Genomic DNA, 20,401 nt, shown 5'->3' on the forward strand with positions numbered 1-20,401 from the left:
GCGTAATGGGGAAAAGGCTGAGATTTGGGAAGCTGCTAGGAGAAGGATAAGGCCCAGCCTAAGGAGGCTGCTGCAACCATTAGCTCCAGCCTTGGAGAAGGCTGTGTCTTCAGCCTCCCTCCAGCTGTTCTCACTTCTCCCCCTTTCCCATGCTCAGCCCCTTTTTTCATGTGCTGAAAATGTATTTGTTCTGCCTTTTGTCTTTACCAGTGGTTGCTGGGGGAGGGAGGGAGGCTGGTATTTTGTTTTTCTTTCCTCCAGAAGCTCAGCCCTCATTGATACTTGCCAGGTCTGAACTGTAGCAGAGACACTTTGAGCTGAGTGCATAAATGTCTGCGGGGGAAAAAAGAGAGCTGGTTGGTTTTGCTTTAATGATAAAATAAAGGTCCCACTAAAATTCACCCATGGGCCAAGGAACAAACATGATAAATTGCAGCCCAGAGGGTAATTCTTCTGGAAAGGTAAAATTATCTAAAAATAGCACCTTAGAATGAAAGTGCTTCATTGACAATAACTACAGTGTTGCTACGGTGATGCTGGAAAAAAATGATCGTTGTTACTTAGACTGCCACAGAACTGCTCCCCCGCCCTCCCATGGCATGAATCAACTGCTAGTATTAAAATCACAGACAAATTTTGTGTTATATTTCAATTTTTTTCCTTGTCTGAATGCTTCTCTGTTCTAGTGCATGTCCCGCAGACAAATGAAGCACCATCAGGGGAAGGCATTGAAATAAAATTTACTGGTCAGCTCCGTGTGATCTATCTATGTATTATCTCAATTGCAACTCGTGCGCTTTCTTTTATCAGAACAGCTTGCTCCAAGAGCAGGGAGGCAGCAGTCAGAATTAGACCTAAAGGTAACAGCTTCATGGGACTGTTCACGGACTTTTTTTTCAGCCTGCAGCAAGTAAAAGACATAATACTGATGAAATCCGGAGCCTTTTGATTCATAAAGTTTCAAGTCAAATACCTCCCAGGGATATGCCATCTTGCTTTGTGAGGATTATGAAAGATGAGAAAGCTGAAACTCCAAATTTCTTTTAAGAAAGCATAGTTTGGCAACAGTGTTTCTTTTAGCATTCATACCAACAACAGAAGAGCCAGGTAAAACCCTTTTGATATACTCAGCCTATTCAGGCCCAATTTGGGGGATTTGAAATGCAACATGACTTCAAAACGTTTATGGCTGTGGGGAGACTGTATTTGCAGGCAAGTAGAGCTTCACAATCTTTTGTGTGGCAGCTGAAACCTACTTAACTGTCTGCCTTAGGTGAAGCTGGTAAATGGCTCTGTTTATACAGCAGCTGCATCTCAAATGCAATCCATACAGCTGGCGGTGGACCAGTTGCAATGTAGATGATATTTTAATTTCCCCATCAAATTCTGTCTGTAATTTGTGAGGCTTTCCTTAGACAAATGAAGCAATATTAAATCACACAGCGAGTACTGTGTGGTACTTCCTGCCTTCCTTGAAGAGCCTGGAGTATGCCAGTTACACTGTAGACAATGCTGTATGAACGTGAAAGAAAAATATATCCATGTGTTCTTAAATTAAGTTTAATTTCTAGCTGCATATTGAGTCTCTAACTTTCTCAGTGTTGATTTTGGGCTAGAGCCATGAGTATGCAGACAATTGCTTCTATGTGGCACCTAGCCTTACCTAAAGAAGATACAGTGTCAGTCTCACGGGCTCAAAAAATTATATAATTAGACTTTTAGGGGATTTGTAGCCTTCTGAAGCTAGGAATTAAATTTTTTGAAGGGTAATTTTAAGAGTGGTTGACTGGCAGTGTGGGAGGATGGAACATTAGATGGCAAAGGAGGAGGGTTTTATTAACTGTCTTTCTCTTGTTTTGCTTCAGGATAATTATTGGACCAAACTGCATTGAATTCAGAGGAGAGGGAGGCATCTGAGACTTTTTAATGTTACATAATCTTTTTAAACAGTGACTCAAACTCTGGCTTTGCTAGCTGGAAGGTTTGGTGCTCTCCTTTGTAGCTGGTATTCCAGTGGTGAGGAAGAATAAGAATGTGCAGGAAAGTGAGGCTGTGTTTAGTTTTTCATACTGCATGCAGGAAGATAATGATGGGCTCTTATCATGATGTGGCACTGAGTGAAAAGATTCAGTTCAGGCAGACCATTATAGAAACATAAAGAATTTCACAATGCTTTCCTACACATGCTTATATATAGTATATTCCTTTTGTTCAGCTTTGCACAGAGGTCAGGTATGAAAGGCTGTGTTTAGAAGGCATTGTGATTCGGGTTTAAAGTGCTGCTGATCCACACTCCCTGAAAATAATGAAAGACTTCCTCTGACTTCATCAAGCTTCGGTTTGGGGTTACAAGGCTGGGAGCTCAGACATGGAGACCTCCCTCATACATCCTAATGCTCTACACAGATTGCTCCAGCTGATAGCTCTGTCATGGAGAGCAGAATTTGCACTTCTGAATGTCATTTAATGCAGACCTGTTTTGCTGCCTGCGAATACACAGAGGGAAACAGATATACCAGGGAGCAGCAGAATTGGGCACATCTGTCAAGATGGAGGGCAGAAGGTGGGAGTCGTTTTGTCCAGTCCAAGAGGGTCTGAAATTCAGTGGGAGCCTTGCCCAGAGGCAGGACAGTGGTGGGCAGCTGCCAGGTGTCACAGTGCCTCTTTGGGAGGCAGCTTCTCCCAGGTCCTGCTGGTCTGTGCAGCCCCTGCTTTGGGAAGGGGGGAAGCACATCCCTCGTTCTCTTGTGCTGCGCTGCTTTGACTACAGCCCTTTTTGTAATTCTGAAATGGAATTGGATCAATAGCTTTGAGAACTGAAAAACAGTGTTTCAAAGAGATGCTAATTCTTGAAGAGCTGAATACTTACACAAACATACGCTGATGTCTGCCGTGGGGGACCAAACTATGTCCTCCATGTCCAAACAGGACAGATTATGAAATTGCAGGTTTGCTGACTGTACATCAAAAAGAAGCTCACAGTGGAAACGTTTTTCTTAACTGGAAGCTTAGCTCCTGTTAGAGTTGTTGCTGGTGGGAAGTAGCATTTACATGCTGGTAGAGTAAGATTCCTGGACCAGGTTTAGATGGGGGTTAACCAATCCTTCTCATTGTTTGCAGTTCATTTTACAGGGTCTGTCTTTAGTGTACAGGTAGTACAAGATGATCTGTTATTTTACACAGTTGTCATCTCCTGAAATCATCTTAATGTGGGTACAGCTGCTGAATACTTTGCATCTGTGTGAAAATACAAAGAGATTCCACAAATAAATAATCTGGCATGTCTGTTCTGGAAAAAGCACAGGCTTAATGAAGAGTAGTTGTCTAGGATCTGCTTATTTTACCTCTGGCAGAGCAGTTGGTGTGGATACATGCTGTGTAGTGTTAGATCCCTTGGGGATCCTTCGAAGTATGTTAAACACCATCTACATATTTCTCCTCCTTTCCTTAATGACTCTCTGACTTTTATCAATGTATATCATTCCTTTCTCTTCTCCTTTGATGATAAGTGAGTTTGCTTAGCAAATGACTGCCCTATGATGGCCTCTTAGTTCTCCTTTCTGAGCTTTAAAACTAAAATTTGCTCAAAAATTTGTAAAAGGTACCGTGGTGTTAGCTTGAAGCTTTAAAAGCTTCGTCTGCCCTTGGATGAATATGTGTGAAAAAAAGTAGCTCAAAAGGCACGATCGGCGATTGCCTTCAAGAAAACAGGCAACAAAGACCCTCTGTGAATCCAAACCACCAAAGAGTTAACTCTGGGATTTCACAGGAGTACAGGAGGAGTATTTTTCTAAATAGGAATAGAGGCTAAAACCAGGATCAGATACTTGACAAGAAGATAGGAAATGTCATGTGAAAATCATTCCTCTGTGGAAGGCTAGCACATAATCTGCATCCTCTTTTAAGACCCAGAGAAGACCTTTTTGCTAATTTTGCCTCTTCTGAGAGCTTTTCCCTCTTCTGTAGATGTAGCAGCCTGTGGAGAAGCACCTACAAATACGTATAAGATGTGCCTGACACAGAGCTGTGTGCTCACCCTGAAGTCCTGGTGTTTTTAGAACAGGCAACAAAGACCCGATAGTCTGCAATGAGTTGCGTTAGTACAGGCTCCTCCAAAACACCTCCCAGCCTGGCTTGAGAGGCACCCTGAGCTCTTCCACCCACTTCTGAGCAGCACATGTGCATGGGCCAGCCCTGGTATGGACAGGGCAACAGAAGCAGAGCAGGTGAAAGTGGAGTGCCTTAAACAATGGCTCTGAGCCTTAGCACACGTGCCTACCTCTGTTTGTGCATCTCCATTATCATCCACCCTCTTTAGCTATTTCAAGTAATGGCAGGTTGAGGGCAAGTGAGGGGCACTGAGGCATGACCTTATCCCCCATTGCCCTGAGGCTGATGTGTTTCTTTCCTTGAAAGACCCTCCCAGGCCCTGTGTTTCTGATTCACTTCCTGCAGTAATTACTGTGGCTGATGTTAAGGGCTTGTAATATCTAGTGCATAGATTGCTGTGGCAGAATCATTGCACTTTATATCCAGTGGGATTAAACTAATCTGTTGTGTTATGCTGAGAACTCAGAAAGTAAGAGGAACCCTTTCATACATTACAGCCTCATTTAGTAGAGGTTATCTAAAAGTTGCTGGAGGCTCTTATAAAACAGTGACCATCAAAGCACTGGTCTGCAATATATTCCTGTGACGTGCAGTGCTTACACTGTGGTTAGTGGAGATCGAGGAATGAGTAAACAGATGTCCTTGGGAGTGATCTCAGCCTTGGCCTGAAAAACAGTGACCTCTCCCAGAGTGAGATGTGGATATGTTAACTGCTGATCTTTTAACAGCTCCGGCCACTGCACTTGATAAGTCCCAGGTGTGTGAAATATCATCCATTTGTCTCGTGTTTCGGCAACTGAATTCGTGTAACAGAAAACTTCCAGTGGGCTGCAGGCTGAGATTTTATCTTCTCTGCAGCATCAGTTCAAATGGTTCTTGAGTCCTTGAAAACACCTGCCCTTCTGGGTGTAGTGGTGAGTAGGAGCTGGGGCAGCAGGCCCATCTAGAAATATATTCAGGTACACCTTTGCTTCCAGATGCTGACTGGCCCTCTCTGCAGCAAGGGTCCTGCAAGGACCATCCCACTCTCAGGCAAGGATATCCTTCTCATATTGCTTCAGGATCTTTTGCTATTCACTGTGCCCAGAAATACGAACAGGACCTCACTCTGTTGACTGCCAAAGAGTGGAAGCCTTGGAGACTGGGTGATTTTCCCCAACAAGGCATTGCTGTGTCTGGTGCTCTGTGTGATGTACACATGAGGATGTACTATCTCTAGTAAAGTTTTGCAGGATGTCGACTCAAAATCAGCCTCAGCTGAGCAAGGCAGCCAGTGACCTGAGCTAACTCAGCAACAGAGAGGCTTATTTGTAGTGATCAAAGTCATCACAGACTGTTCTGTTGTCTTGAGTGTGACTTCTGCTTAATAAAAACACTCAATAGGAGTAGAGCTATTGCTCAGGTTTTCAGCTGTGGCTTTGTAATTCAGTGTATATCTCTGTAAATGTTATGCTGTGGCTGAGTTCCTGACAATTCCATAAGGCTACAAGCACTTAGCCTCATAGACCACACAGAACAGTTTTGCTCTGATACTTCTTTGGTGTATATACGTCTTTTTCTAGCTGATTGCACCAACAGCACAGGCCATCTGCTCTCTTGGGTTAGGCTTTAGCTCTGAGATACTGCCATCCCAGTATCACTGCCTTCAGCCTTGAGACTGACTATTCCACAAGTGAAAAAACAGCTTTTCCCAGAGCCTTTTTTGTTTGGTTGGTCTTGGTTTGTTTTGGTTTTTTGTTATTCTAGCTCAGTAAATTTGACCTCACCTTGAGGTTTTAAAGCCCACAGATCCACAGATCAGAGCCCTAGGGAAGAAGCAGTATGGTTAAATACCTGATCACTGAGCAGAACTGACAATGAGAAAACCCTGATCTCTCAAGACACTGTTTGTCTCCAGTTGGCTTTTTGTCCCTCCCTGAAGTTCCAGGAGATACAATGGCCTGCCAGAGGTGAACTTCATCTGAAAGGAGTCCCTTGAGCAGTAACTTGTTCTTATTTCCTACAGTTCAGCTATATCTGGGAACATGTTGATTGTGATTCAACTGACAGGTCTGTGAGTCAGTTTTGTGAGTTCAGCTTTGGAAATAACTGTATTTAGTTCCAAGAAAAAGAGCTCTATTGTTGCTCATGACCTGTTGTCCCCATTCCAGTAATTGACCAAAATAGTCAGCATCCTGAGGATCATGCATTTTTGGACCTACATTGTTGTTCTTGCAGAGAGAAAACCTCTTTGTATTCTGTAAGAATTTAGTGCATTTGCATGCGCTCATGTTGTAGAGTGCTTAAAGGGATTAGCAAAAGATTGTTTATCATGGATAGCTGGCTAAAGGAAATAATTTTCCTTAATCTTTGTAATTTTCCCTATATTGACACTTCTCAATTTTTTTCACAAATAGTATAATTTAGAACAATTTTCTTAGCACATCTGAGGATGTCTGTTTTCTCTTTGGAGCCCCTCCTGTTGCCGTAACACAAATGCTCCCCTGACTTGTCTTTGTTCCATTGCTATTAAAAGTCACAGTCATCACTAATTTCAGGTTAAACAGGGCTGCATGCAAGAATGCAAGGAAAAAAAGTCAGTTTCTGAGAACTTAGGAAAGAGCAGGATTGGAGATGTCTGGTAACTTTAACACAGTCCCTCTGGGTGTTATAAAACAGACTTTGATTGTGTAGTTTTATGTGGCCCATGGGCCTTTCTTACTTGAGCCAAACTAATGCGTGGCTCAGGACAGGAGCCAGTGTGGCATGTGCTTCAGCTTTCCTTCCCTGGGCACCCAACATCCTTTGTTTGCACAAGAGATGTGAGGCCTGTTTGGCTACTGTTCTTTGTGTGGAACCATTCAAGACCTTGCCCATGGCGTTCACAGTAGCTTGTAAAGGGAGGTTTTCTCTCAGAGTGCACTTTCACAAACATTAGGCAGCAAATTGAGGGTCAGACCTGATGGTCTTAAAGGTCTTTTCCAAGTAAATGATTACATGGTTCTGTGAAGTACAGAAAGCAGCATATGGTATTATAATTCCTTTTCTGTCTACCAAGTAATCAATACGGCCTGTAATTAAATCACAGTGCAAACCTAACATTTTGGGAGAGGTGTAGCTTACAGTCCCAGTAACTGAAGGACAACTCTGCATTTACCTATCCCTAGAATTATTTTTCAGGGCCTAGAAACAGGTATTCTTTGGCAAGGTTTAAGGAGGCAAACTGTCTAGTCTTAAATCCCTCTGAAATATCCCTTGGTTACATTCTAGAGCTTGTGTGTTAGTTATGGAGATGCTTGGTGAGCACGTGGTTTTGCTGTCACGCTGTGCTGGTGTGGAATGGTCCTTGTGTGGGGAAGATGTAAGCAGTGTGGCTGCTCTCAGCCATGCCTCACAGCAGATCCACTGCAGGGGTTAGGCAGTGTCCATGGCTATCAAGCACATTTGACACAGGAAAATTGGTCAAATGGTGCTGGCTCTCCTTTATCTCATAAAATGTCAAAGAATACTCAGTAGAATACATGGACTACTGCCCAAGTATGTTATTGCTGCAGAGATGCTGTTCTCTGCTTGCTTAGGGCAGCAAATGTGGTTGTACACATCACAGTGTAGGAAAATCTGAACAAGAGTCTGGAGCTGAAGCCTCAATCAGCCTGACCAAACTAGAGCATTTATTGTCCTGATCTAGAATATTTATTGTCCTGATCTTTGGTTGACTTATCAATTTTGCTGACTTTATCGCCTCAAGCAAGTCCTTCTCAAACACAAGAGTTTCAAGAAAACTTCCTCAAGGAAGGCACATGCTTCCAAGATATGTAATTCTCCATTCCCACAGCCTAGATGGGAATTACAAATTTGTATCAAGTGCAGCACTATTTCTTGGTTTCCACGTCCAGTTTTGTAGCAACACTTTGGATCACAAAGCCTTCCTCGCATACTACTTAACCTTTTAAAGGGAGTAGCAATAGAGGATGATGGTTGTCTGGCAGCTAATACTTTTTATGAGAAATCAAGTGGCACATACCACATGACAAGATTCTCTGGAATCACACATTTGCCCTCAAAATGTGAGGATAATTGCACTCTCGTGTGTTGAGAAACCATAGCAGTCATGGAAAGAGATAATGATGGTGATGATTTTGTAAGGGCCTCCAAGATTCTTAGCACGTAATGGGGGATGGAGTAACTTTTTCTATTACTTTTCGTAGCTATTTCTTAAAAAAGCAGAAGGCACAGTTCTTCAAAGTGACAGAACATCTGCTTGATTTTCACAACAACTAAGCACAGGCTTAATGCTAAACACACGCTTAAGTGCACAGCTCTGTCAAGATGATGAGCTTAGTTGAAGTCTGACATCTTCTCCAAAATGTATGTTAATCAGAAGATCTGTAAAATGTGATCTCTGCAGGCCACTAACTAAATCAGCTGATTTAGTTCAGGCATGTGTACTCTGAAGCAGACAATGCCTGTAATGTCCATCCATACAAACAGCCCCCTTCTCTTTCCTGAATGAAAGGCAAAGCTTATTCCAACTTAGAGAGTGATGCCAGTAGAAGTGCTGAATGTCTGAAATGGGTCTGTGCTACTGACTGTGTCTCTGATTTGCTTCTCAATCAGTTGTCATGAAAAGAATTTACCTTTATGAAAAAGACCAAATGAAAATATGCAGTTGTGCTTTGTGAATGTGGTTGAAAATGAAGCCCAAAATAACCAAGGACTCAATGTAATTGATAAAATGGGTGTCTAGTATTTAGTTTGGGAGTATATACTGGTAGTGAAAAAGCTGGATGTATAGACTTGGTTTAATCTGCTAAATGATAATTTCTCAGCAAGTAGCAAAATTTGCCAGGATTTCTTGTTGTTTCTGTGATGTTTGTTGCCAGAAGTCCAGTTTGATCAGGAACTTTATACCCACACTACCGTACCAGACTGATTATGGTTACATACTTTTTTCTTTTTAAGTTTTACCTGATGGATTTCTAATTCTCTTGATATCTGAAGTGAGAAGAATTTCTCTGAAGCTGAAGGGCTGCTTTACTGCAGAGAAAATTCTGCTCCTGTCTCTGTAGGAAGAAGAGGCCCCCTGTGCAGGCGTAACGTGATGATGGGCCAGGGAAGCTCAGATGGTGGGGTAGGAGGTTTGCACCATCTGATACAGAGCTCAGCTCCTTGGGGCTCCTGGCAGGAGGCTTTGAAGGGGCGGAGGAATGCTGCTGGGTTCGGTGGCCATAACTGAGCTTCTCCAGAGCCTGGCAGAAGGAGCTGCTTGCGCTCCACACGTCTCCACCAGCCACCCATGGTGCTGACAGAGGCTGCTGGCACTGTAGCCAGCAGGATTGGCCATGGCCGCCTGGCAGCCTTGTGGTTGGAGGTGGAGGCTTCTTGGCAGCGCTCAGTAGGATGGCTCTTCATGGGATCTAGTGTTCCACACTCTCCAAATCCCATTATGCTCCTCAGTGGAAGGATGGAAGTAGGGTTGGGAATGGAAAGGGGTTACGTGGCAAGGATGGCGCTGTTCATGTCCCATCCAGATGTGTGTGTGAGAGGGCCAAGCAAGTTGCATGAGAACATGAGAAGTTTAGTTCAGGTAAGACATCATTACCTCATGCTGTTTCTACAGTGTGAAACAGGATTCTTTGTAAAGGTTTAGCATCTAAACACAATATTACGATGTCATCCAAGTGAGTAAATGTAGGACTACAGCTAGCATGAAGGCTTACCTACATTGAACTAATTATAGGATCAATATTAAAACATGAATCACAGCTTTGTGTGATTTGTATCAAGAGTAACAGGAATAAATCAAGCAGCATGGTGTATTTAATTTTATAAATGCTGGGAAAATGCATACTATTCTCCATGTGATGTAGCAGCAGGAATTGCCAACATCTCGTAGGAGGAGAAAACTGGGACTGAGGATAAATGCTCCTTACCCAGAGCTGCAAAAGCTCTTGGTCACAAAAGGCATTATTCTCAAGTACTCTTTAAAAAAAAAAAATTAAATCCTGGTTTTCTCATGAAATGTACATAGCATCGGCCCATTCTGACCTTGGTAGGAGGCAGCCAGGATGGGAAACTTTCCTTTTTTGCCAACACCACTGGGGTGCACTCCATCTTGGTGCCTGGTTGTAAGCAGGGGTTGTGCCTCTAGGTTGTCAGTTCTGCTCATTTTTTTATCTTTGTACTCACACAGTTTCCATTGCTTTTGTTTCATTTCTTTGCCTTTAATTGTCTATATTACCATGGCTTCTGCCACCCAGTCCTGGACAACATCCCAGATGGCACCTCCTGCTGGCAAACCCTGTCCTGGAAGATCTTCATATATAGCTTTTCCAGAAATCGGTGGGGAGACAAAAAAGCCAAAAGAAAACAAAAAACAAACAAACAAAAAATAAACAAACAAAAAAACAAACAAAAAACCTACCAAAAAACCCCACCAAAAAAGCAAACCAAAACCAAAACAACAAATCTGATTTCATTTGTTTAACTTCTCACTGAGTCACATGCTCCAGGCACCTTCAGCCTGAAGGACATGCCTGCATTCCAGGCAGGACCTGAATGGCAGGCCTGAGGACCTCTGTCAAGAATTCATGAGAATTTCTGAAGCTCACTGTGTCAGTTCTGAGGGCTTAACACTGACTCTCAAACCTAATCCCAGCATGTCCGGGGTCTAACTGTCCAACGGTGTCCAATCCCAACCTCAGCCTCACAAAAATTCAGGACTGAATTTGTATTCTTGTCAGAAGCACTCCTGGAATGAGGATGCTTCCTTGTGAGACTAAAAGGTGGTAGTGAACACTTTGTGCTCAGAGCATCTGAGGGGGATGTCAGGTAACAGAAGATGGTATTTAGCAAACTGGACATTATTTAATAATACTAATGACACCACTGGGGTCTCAGTTACCTGGTCCCCTCTGAGCAGGGATGCTTGTTGGAAGGGGTTTGCACATGTATTTTTGGACTTCTGTGCTTGTATCAAGCAGCTTCTAATTGCATAAACAAGAGATATGAGATGGCAGTTAGTGGCATTATTGGCTAAACAAGAGTTAATTAAAGGGGATATAAGGTACTAATTTTTCAGATGGAAGAGGAAGGATTGGGGTGGAGGGATGCTCTAAAGCAATGCTATTTTATCTCATGCCAGCTATGTGAAATGTATCCAGAAAGCATTGAGTTTTCCATTGGAGGTTGTGCTTCATCCACCTCATTTACCTAATTATTCTTAAAGGCAGAGGTTTAATAAAATGACTTTGGATAAACCATCGGGATTTGCCATCTGTGGTATGCCAGAGTTAACTGGCTGAAACTGAGAAAGCAGCTCTGTCCTGCTTATGTGACTCCTTTGTCACCATTCATAGCAGTGAGATTGGCACGGACTTGCAACCTTGTGGATTGCTCACATGGGTCCATAAATCGTGCTGTTCCAGTCTTCAGTGCCTCACCAGATTGCCAAGAATGTCTCCCAGACTCCTCTTCCACCCACTTCCTCAGCTGCTGAAATACCTGGGCACAGCAGTAGAAACCACTTGTGCATTCCTGCCACTGGAAGCTCCTCTCAGGACTGCTGGGAAGAGAGGACTTATTGGGCCTCAGGACTTGTAGGTGGAGAGGGGTTACCACAGCCTAAAGACAGCCTTCAACTTGAGTTATTGTGGGACTAAATGAATAATTTCTTGTTGATGAGGAAGATTTAGGTATAGCCAGGTAAGGACTTTGAGTTCTTTCTCCACACGTTCTGTGGGCCAGCCACACTGCAGATCGTTTCATCACTAATCCTAATGATCTCCCAAGATCACTGCTTGCATTATGCTTTGTGAGTGTTGCTTTAGGCAAATAACTCCACCACACTGGAAAATTGAGTGCATTGGGATGCATTAGTTTTATAAAGGTTTCAATGAAAAGGTTAAATTGATGGGCAACATCAAGTATTCTACTTAGCACAAACCAAAAGACCAAAAAGGCTTTTAAACTCAAAAGCATATCAGAGTATAAATCAAAACATTTTGCTTTTTAGAGCAGAGAGAACAAAAAGCTTGGGATTTAACAGCAGGCAAAGAGAGCCAGTCTCTGCTCTCTGGCCCAGAGATGAGCTGCCAGGGCACAGATTGCTTTCCTGCAGCTCAGCTGCCTCACCTCCTGACCAGGAGCGTTGTGTCCAGACCGTCCAGATGGTCCAGGGTGGGCAAACCCTTGAACCACGCCCAGGGACTGTCTGGCTGCATGGCACTGGCCACAGAGATGGACACGGCAGACCAGGGCTCAGGTGCAGGGATGAGTTTGGCCAACCTGGTCAGTATATAGAGTAGCCTCGGACTTGGAACACTTTCAGCTGAAAAAGGCTGGCATATTAATCCCCTTAGTCAGGTACCTCTGTCAAGTGGTCTCAGTATTTAACCCATTATACTGTAACTGCACAGTATAGGACATATCAGTGGTCAAGTAACCTTTGCACCACTACCTTGGAAGAAAGAGCCGGGCAGGACAATCCTTTCCATTTCCCCCAAACATTGCTATGCTGATGGATCATTTTGATCTGAGAAACTCCATCCTGTCAGCCATCTGAGAGCACGGGGGTAATAACAAACAGATCATGAAGGGGTGTTTGATGTAGCTGCTAAGTATTATGAAGGCTGTGGTGTCACAGGTACAAGAGGTGAAGCATAATGAGTGTCTGTTTTAATTACAGCACTCAAATATGGTGGTAATAGGAAACTGTATAAATCTGTGTTAGAGTTAGGATTTTCATTATGTTTTTAATGAAATACTGATTAGCCTGTGCTAATTGACATTAACCCTGAGCAGACAGCAGCAAATGGAAACAATCTGGCAACTGGCTGCTTCCACGCTTTGGATGTGTCCAGCCCTTCCCCACTGCAGGCTGCTGGGATGTGAGTGAGGTGGTGGCAGTGTTATACGGCCTGTTCCATGGACTTCACTATTTAAGGTGTCTCTTATCTTCTTCCTTTCTTCCTCTTCTATTTCCAAATTAAATGGAAATAGAGCTCATTTCTTTTACCTGCTTCACTCACATTTTTGTTTGCTGGCTTCTCTGGGCAAGCAATGGCTTTAAGCAGCCAAGTAAAATAGACTTGTCCTTAAGTCAACTGTTGGTGAATAGATTTTGTATGTGGCTTGGTGAGTTTTCACGAGAGCTTCTCAAGTTCAGTTCCTGTTTGCTCTCTGCTCGTTTCCAGGAACAGGATTTTGTACAAGCTTAACATTTTTGTTTATAATCAGTATATTGTACTCATGGTATGTCTGTTGCTGAAATGCAAGTACTAGAAGAAATATTTTTATCTGAGGGTAGGTGCCTGACAGCTTTAGCAAGACTGACCTTTCAGTTGGAGTTCTAGTCCTTAGGACTGCCTGGTAATTAAGTGGTTCCTTTTATTTCAAGTGAAGATTTTCATCCTAGACACATAAGCTCAAGTTTCATTTTGAATCATCTTAACCTGACTTTCAGAAAGCCAGGTTAAAAGCCCAGAGCCAGCTGAAAATTTAGCTGCTTTAATTTATCTAAAGTTGATTTTTGATGGTTTGTTACCCACTTTAAAATATATAGGCCATTATCTCTTGCAGTGTAAACACTGTGGAAAATGTCACATTTAATAAAAACTATGATCTCATTCTCAGCTTCATTTTAAATGAGTTTCATTATTTTACTCAATATATTATTTATTCATGTATTCAAATATATTTATTCATTGAAGGCAGAGATATTTTGGTTAATTCAAAGACTAAATGCTCTGTACTTCTCATGCAAATTGATGCAGAAAAAAAAGAAGGAAAAAAAAGGTAAAACTCTCTCTGTACTCTGAGGGCTAAATGAATCATCAGAATGTAATGAATGCTGTTTGTGTGCAGTCAAGTGAGGAGTCATGTTATCCTGAATCTCTCCCCATGGCTTTTATTATTATAGCAAAAATAAAATTCAGCACATGGGTTATATATTTGTTCAATGCTTATTTACAGACCCAATTTAGATGGGGAGTAAATGGTCAGATGAGCTTTGCAAGTTACTCAGGTATTGTGGGATGACTCCAATATTTCTTTGCTATTCTTCCTATGATTCTACCAAATTTGCCTTTCTCAACTGAAATATAATAATTAAAAAAAAAAAAAAAAAACAGCCTGCAATGCAGAAGAAGTGGTATTTTCAACAAGCACTCACCATTATAATAATTAATTCCCCACTGCAGTGGGGAGTTAATCTCATTGGCATGACTTCAGTGGGAGCAGAGCTCAGGCCAACACTCAGCACTCTTACCACGCAGAGCAGTGATGTGTGGTAAAGTTTGCACAGCTTGACAGTATGTCCAGGCTGTGGGAATTGCAGTAGGGCAAAATCTTAAAGGGGCTTTGGACTAGGCCTGTTATTTTCAACTGAAATCACTCGTGGAATTTTCATAGACTGAATTTTGCTTAGGAAAAAAGCCTGGTGAATTTTGTTACTTTTGATTTTCATGCGTATTTGGGGCAATATGTGTACTTTTTAGAGCACAAGTCCTGTGAGGAGCATCTGAGGGAGCTGGGGTTGTTTAGCTTGGAGAGAAGGGGGGACACAGGGAATCTTCTTGTTCTCCACAAATACCTGACAGGAGGCTGTAGCCAGGCAGGGGGTCAGTCCCTTCTCCCAGTCACAGGAAAAGAGGATATGGCCTCAAGTTGTGTCAGGTGAGTTTTAAATAGGATATTAGGAAAAATGTCTTTACTGAAAGGGTTGTCAAGTGTTGAAACAGTCTGCTTGGAGAAGTGGTGGAGTTGCCATCCCTAAAGGGGTTTAAAAGATGTGACCAACCTAAGTGTGCCTAGCTGGGCCTGGTGATGTAGATGATGATGATGATGATGAGGTAGCAGCTATGGGCTCTTCTCCAGCTCATGCACAGTCAATCCAGGGTCAAGGTGTGGATGCCCAGGGGTCAAGAAACCTTATTTTGCATCATCCAGATCCTGCTGTTTCCCCTGTCTATTCTGTGGTTCTTGACAAGAAGGGAAATACTGGTAGCACATTGCAGAGTAATTTTGTTTCATGATTCCCCATCTGGTGGGCCTGACAAACAAACAAACAAACACATAATGTCTGAGAGATGAACATGAAATATGTCCATATGGCCTGCTGTAAAGCAGGTCACTATTCATGGAATCACAGAATGGTTTAGGTTGGAAGAGACCTTGCAGATCACCTAGTTCCACCCCCCTGCCATGAGCAGGGGCACCTTTCCTGATTGCTCAATGTTGCACCCAACTTGAGCTTGAACACGGGGCATAACCCTGTCTCTGGTGCAAGTCCCAGTTGTGTGCTGGGCTGGCTGCCTGAAAGGCTGGACATTTTAATCTGGTCCCCTTCATAGATATGGCTGGAAAAGGGTCCAAGGTAGTGGAAACCCAGTGCCTCTGCCGTGCAGTGACTGACAGTGGCATGGACCAGGCATTTTCCTGGGCACCATCCAGAAAACAGCCTTTCCAACTGCAGGGCGAGAATTTCACTCTCAGGTTTCTGTACCCATCTTTCTCTCTCACGTTTTATTCAGTCCCCAAGAGGGAATTTCATTGACATTACCCAATCCTCTGTGCGTTATGGATCTGAAAGCAGAAATTTTGTGCTCAGATTGCCAGAGTCTGTGAATACAAAGAAAGGTCAGCCTGCTGCAGTCCTGTATAAATCACTGGTAGAAACAGAAAGGTTTTTGTTCTGGTTCTCCATAGATCAGCCCATAAGCTCCTGGCTGGGCATTCCCACATCTTTGCATGCACCCCCAGACAATATTCTGTCTTGTAACCATTGTGTACAATATGAAAATTGAGGTGATTGTGTAATACAGAAACTTCCAGTGAAGGCTCCTCTTCCTCTTACCTATGATAAAGTCTCCCCAGCCAATTACAGACACTGCAGTTCATCTGAACCACAAAGTGTAAAGCAGCTCATCTTTCTGATCAAAATTAGAATATAGAGATAAGAACATTCCTCTTTCACTTACAATATCTGTATTGCTCTATTGCATTATCAGGATTCTGCATTACTAGTTTTTACATATGAAGCACAACAAGGCAGTAGCTGTTTGTGCCTCTAATAATAGTTATGCTATATCAATAAGTTGAGGATATCCATCTGTCTACTGATGCATGCCCTTCACATGGATTTGCTCAAAATAAGAACTTGCTGTTCCAAAAATCTAGTTACAGAAATTGGAATGTTACTCAGAGCATGAAATAACTGCCTTGGCATGAACTTCCCATTGGATCTTGGTGTCTGCAGAGGCAGAAAAAATGACCTGCAAGGTTGGGAAAATGTCTTCAGGTCAGAACTTACCAACCTTTGATGTCTCTATTGTGTTCTTCAAAGCAAGAGATCTTAAAACAAACCCCAACACCAGAGAAGGCACCTGCAGAGCACTGTCAGTGTGTTGATCTAGACATCAGATTCTTCTCATCTGTTTGCAGTTCTCAGTCACATCACTATGTAAAGTTTAAGGACTGGACTCATGCTTAGGATATCAAAATCCTTTCTTTTGTCTTTTTTTTTCCAATTCCTTCTGTGTGAAAACCTGGCTGTGAAAATTAATAATAAAACCCATGGGCAGCTGTTCTCATAATATAAATCTCCCTCGTGTCAGTGGGTCATTTGCTGAGCCCTCAGCAGGGTGCGTTGCATCCTGCAAGAATTCTCATAACTTTCTCAGGTAGATATTTTCATAACTGCTGGATAGTTTCCATCATTTGAGACTGTTGAAAAGAGCAGCCCTGTAGAGGCATAGAGTCTGGAAACACTTGTAGATTTTTTGCTATGTGGGGTTTTTTTTTACAAAAAACTTTTGTGCATTCCCTCATTATACAAAGTGGTGCTTTCTTCTGGAACTGTTGTTGATGCTCTACCCTAAGGCACTTGAAAGAAAACCTCTTACACCTGGCTTTGTAATGACAAGGACATTGCCATAAAGTGGCAAAGCATGTTAATGTTACTTGTCTATATTCCCACTGTTTCTCATTTTCTTTGCCTTTTAATTTGGGTCTGCTTAGTTTCTCCATTATTTTTAGTATTTATTGGAACAACACTTACTGTTCTCAGCTAGCAATCAGCCCTTCATGGTTCTGGACATTGCACAAGCACAGTGGAGGAAATTATGAATTATTTGATGCCACTCACAAGCTTGACATTAATTTTCATAAGGCACATGATCCAAGCCACAGTCTTCTTGCAGTGAAATGTGGACATGGTAGAAATTTGTGCTGTGCTTAATTCCAGCCTTGTCAATGGGACATTTTTCATTGAGCACTGAACTCAGTAAGAAAATTCAAAAGTGTGATACAGAAAGGGAAACGCTGGATGAGAAACTGGGAAAGCTTTACTTTGAATGTCTTGTTATTTTGGTATATTTACTGCTTGCAGAAGCTGATGTTGATGACAGAGACCAGGACACTGTTGAGTGTCAGGTTTGGCTCTGCCACAGACTCACCATGACAGCATGACCAAATTTCACATTTGTTGGGCAGTGATAACGTTTGCCCACAGTGGGCCTGAGAGTTTGTAATTCTGGAGACTGCCCATGCTCTTACACAGACATAGGCTGTCTGCTTGTTCACAAGAGTCCCCAGTGAAAGGCTGCTGTTTTATGACTGCATGACAGATGGGTTTGGGCTAATCATGTTTTTATTGGTGTTCACCTCTTCAGTGTGCAGCAGTGAGAGCACTGCTGAGTGCTCTTCCTTAATCTCTAAGTAAAGCTCTGCTTTCTCTATCTGCAGGTTTTGCTACGTTAAATACAAAAGATAGGTTGTTGTTGTGAGTAATTGTACATTGTCTAGACTCAGACTTAAGGCATCTGAGCCTGGGAATAATCTGTATTTTCTCTGCTTTGTTGAGCTGCAGAGGGAGCAATGCCTGATGACCACAACCAGAACTAGTTGAGCAGTTTCTTTTTTAGTTTTAATCACTTGCTATTTAAATGTCTAGAAGAGGCGCTGATTTACAAGTCCTTGCAAACTTCACACAAGGTTCAGGAAGGTCATGAATGCACAGAAGGTAGGGCCATTAGAAGTAGTAAAACAAGGGTGTCAGCATGTGCATTTTAAAAATACATCTATAAATTTCTCATCCAAAACTGTAATTTTTATTCTTCACAGTAGCTGTATAGCTGTGAGTTACCTATCAAATTACTCAGGCAACCATTAACATGAAATTTGGTTGTAAAAGTAATATCCAAAAGTGTTTTCTTATGGTGAAAGAGAACCTTTTTAGTCATCCCACCTCTGCCCAACCTGTCTGGTTCCAGATGCAGAGCTGTTTACATATCCATGAAGTGATATCTTACATCCCTAGCTGCATCTTCACAATTTCACATATCCACACATTCTGTTAACTTTGTTAATTTGGCAGCAAACCTGTCAGATTGGCCAGTTCTGAGAAACCAGATGGTTAGAAATGATCAAGGGTCCATGAGTCACCAAACACCAGGTTTTCCACAGACACATCCATGAGTTTGGCTCTTCCAGCATGGCTGAGCTCAGTGGATGCTACCTGCTCTCCAGGTAGCTGGGTGATCTTGGGCAGGTGATGAGACCCATCACTACTCCTTTCCAATGGCATGACAGGGAGAACTGGACTCCTCTGTGGGCTTTTGGTCTGCCTTGGCTCCTGGCAAGGGATAGCTCAGGACCCTTCTCCAGCTGCAGGTCTTGCTCCTGCTAATGGTGGCACTGGACAAGAGCATTCACAAGTCAACACCATAAAAAATTGCCAGGAGTTGGACACAGTCCGTGGATTTTCTATAAAAAAAGTAATTATAGACTTTATTGCTGAGTGCCAAATCCATTTTTCCCTCTTCTGGGAGCCATTCAATAAACTTTATGTTCTGAGGTGGAGCAAAACTGTTGTAGTTTAATGCAGTGTTTTATGCCTCTTCCCTGCACTCTAACACCTGATTGTTGCTAATAGCCCAGTGTGGATTTTATTTTTCTTTCTAAATTATATTAATAGGCTTGAAATACCCTGTGACTTGGCATTTCCCTCTGGACGCTTACCTTTTCTTTCCCAGGAAGAAGGCAGAATTTCCAAGAGCAGTTGCCTGTACAGATTTGCCTTTTCAGGTGATCAGCATCTATGTTTATATTCCTTTCACAGAACCATCAGGCTTTGTTAGTGCAAGTTCTTGGGCATAAACCAGAACAAACCATGCCTGGAAATGAAAAACAACCCTACAGAAAATGAAAGCCCCATCCAAGAAACGCACATACAGAGCAACAAACTCAGAATTCAGGTTGTCACAGTGGTTTTCACTCAGCCTTTTCTAACTGACACATTTCCACATTCATGATCTTCTGGGTATATTTAAGGGGGGATGGGTTGGGAAAGGAAACTAACTTTAGCAGAATATCAAAAGAAATGCTTCTCAACAGAGAAGTGCATCAGGATTAAAGAATATGTTCCTCCCCTAAAGCAAATGTCCTTCAAAAACAAGACTAGGTGCGGCATTGAATATGGCACACTATGATACTCCACAGCAGGTTAAGTGAAAACATCTTTTGTAGCTCACAGCTCTGGTGGGGGAAAATTTTCAAAGGTTTTAAGAAGCCACTGGTGCAGTAACTCCCATATGCAATTTCAACAATAATCATCCCCACAACACTGCAGGTAACACTCCCTAATGCCCCACACCAGGATTTGGGATGACCCATCATCCTCTACTGAGCAGAGAAGCTGGGTGACTTCTGGCAGTAACCCTTCTGTCCTATAGAATCTCTGTGTAACGTGGTGTGAGCTGTGGGATTTCTTTTGGGGGTGATAGTGGTGGTATGCGTCTCTTAATAACATCAGAAATTCCCAAGGAGTCACCTTTTCAAAGCATTTGGAAATCAAGAGGAAATTTTTATTAACTTCAATAGCTTTTGAACCGGGCCTATATGTGGGGGTTTTTGTTTTGACATTGCCTAAGACAGGGGGGAATTGGCTTTTTTGATACTACGGCACCAGATTGCAGGCTCTGCATCTGTGTTTTTTTTAATTCAGAAAAACTCTGCTTTTATTAGATTTTTGTTATCTCTTATTTTACTACAATCTTTTTTGCATTTCATAAATATTAATTCCCCAAGCAGTGTCTTTTGTTTAGTAGTTTTAATCTATCACAGACTTTTCTGTTTTCCTTTCCTCTCTTGTCCCAGAGAGATGTCATCCTCTGCCATCAAAAGCAAGAGTTTCTCCAAGGAAGCTCTTCAGCCCAGAGATGTAGGAGCAGTATTTTTGCTGGGTATCATTTTTGTTTCCTTCTCTGTGTTCCTTCCCCTTCACTGTCTAACACCAGTGCCAGGCTCTGATTTC

General features: G+C 42.4%; 1 protein-coding gene across 2 annotated transcripts in view; it reads left to right on the forward strand.

Annotated features, from left to right (window-relative positions):
* CHST11 (carbohydrate sulfotransferase 11) overlaps nt 1–20,401 on the forward strand; it is a 154,802-nt gene that overhangs the window by 117,770 nt on the left and 16,631 nt on the right. The window lies entirely within an intron of this gene.

Source organism: Anomalospiza imberbis, chromosome 5 (assembly GCF_031753505.1).
Source record: "Anomalospiza imberbis isolate Cuckoo-Finch-1a 21T00152 chromosome 5, ASM3175350v1, whole genome shotgun sequence".
NCBI lineage: Eukaryota > Metazoa > Chordata > Aves > Passeriformes > Viduidae > Anomalospiza > Anomalospiza imberbis.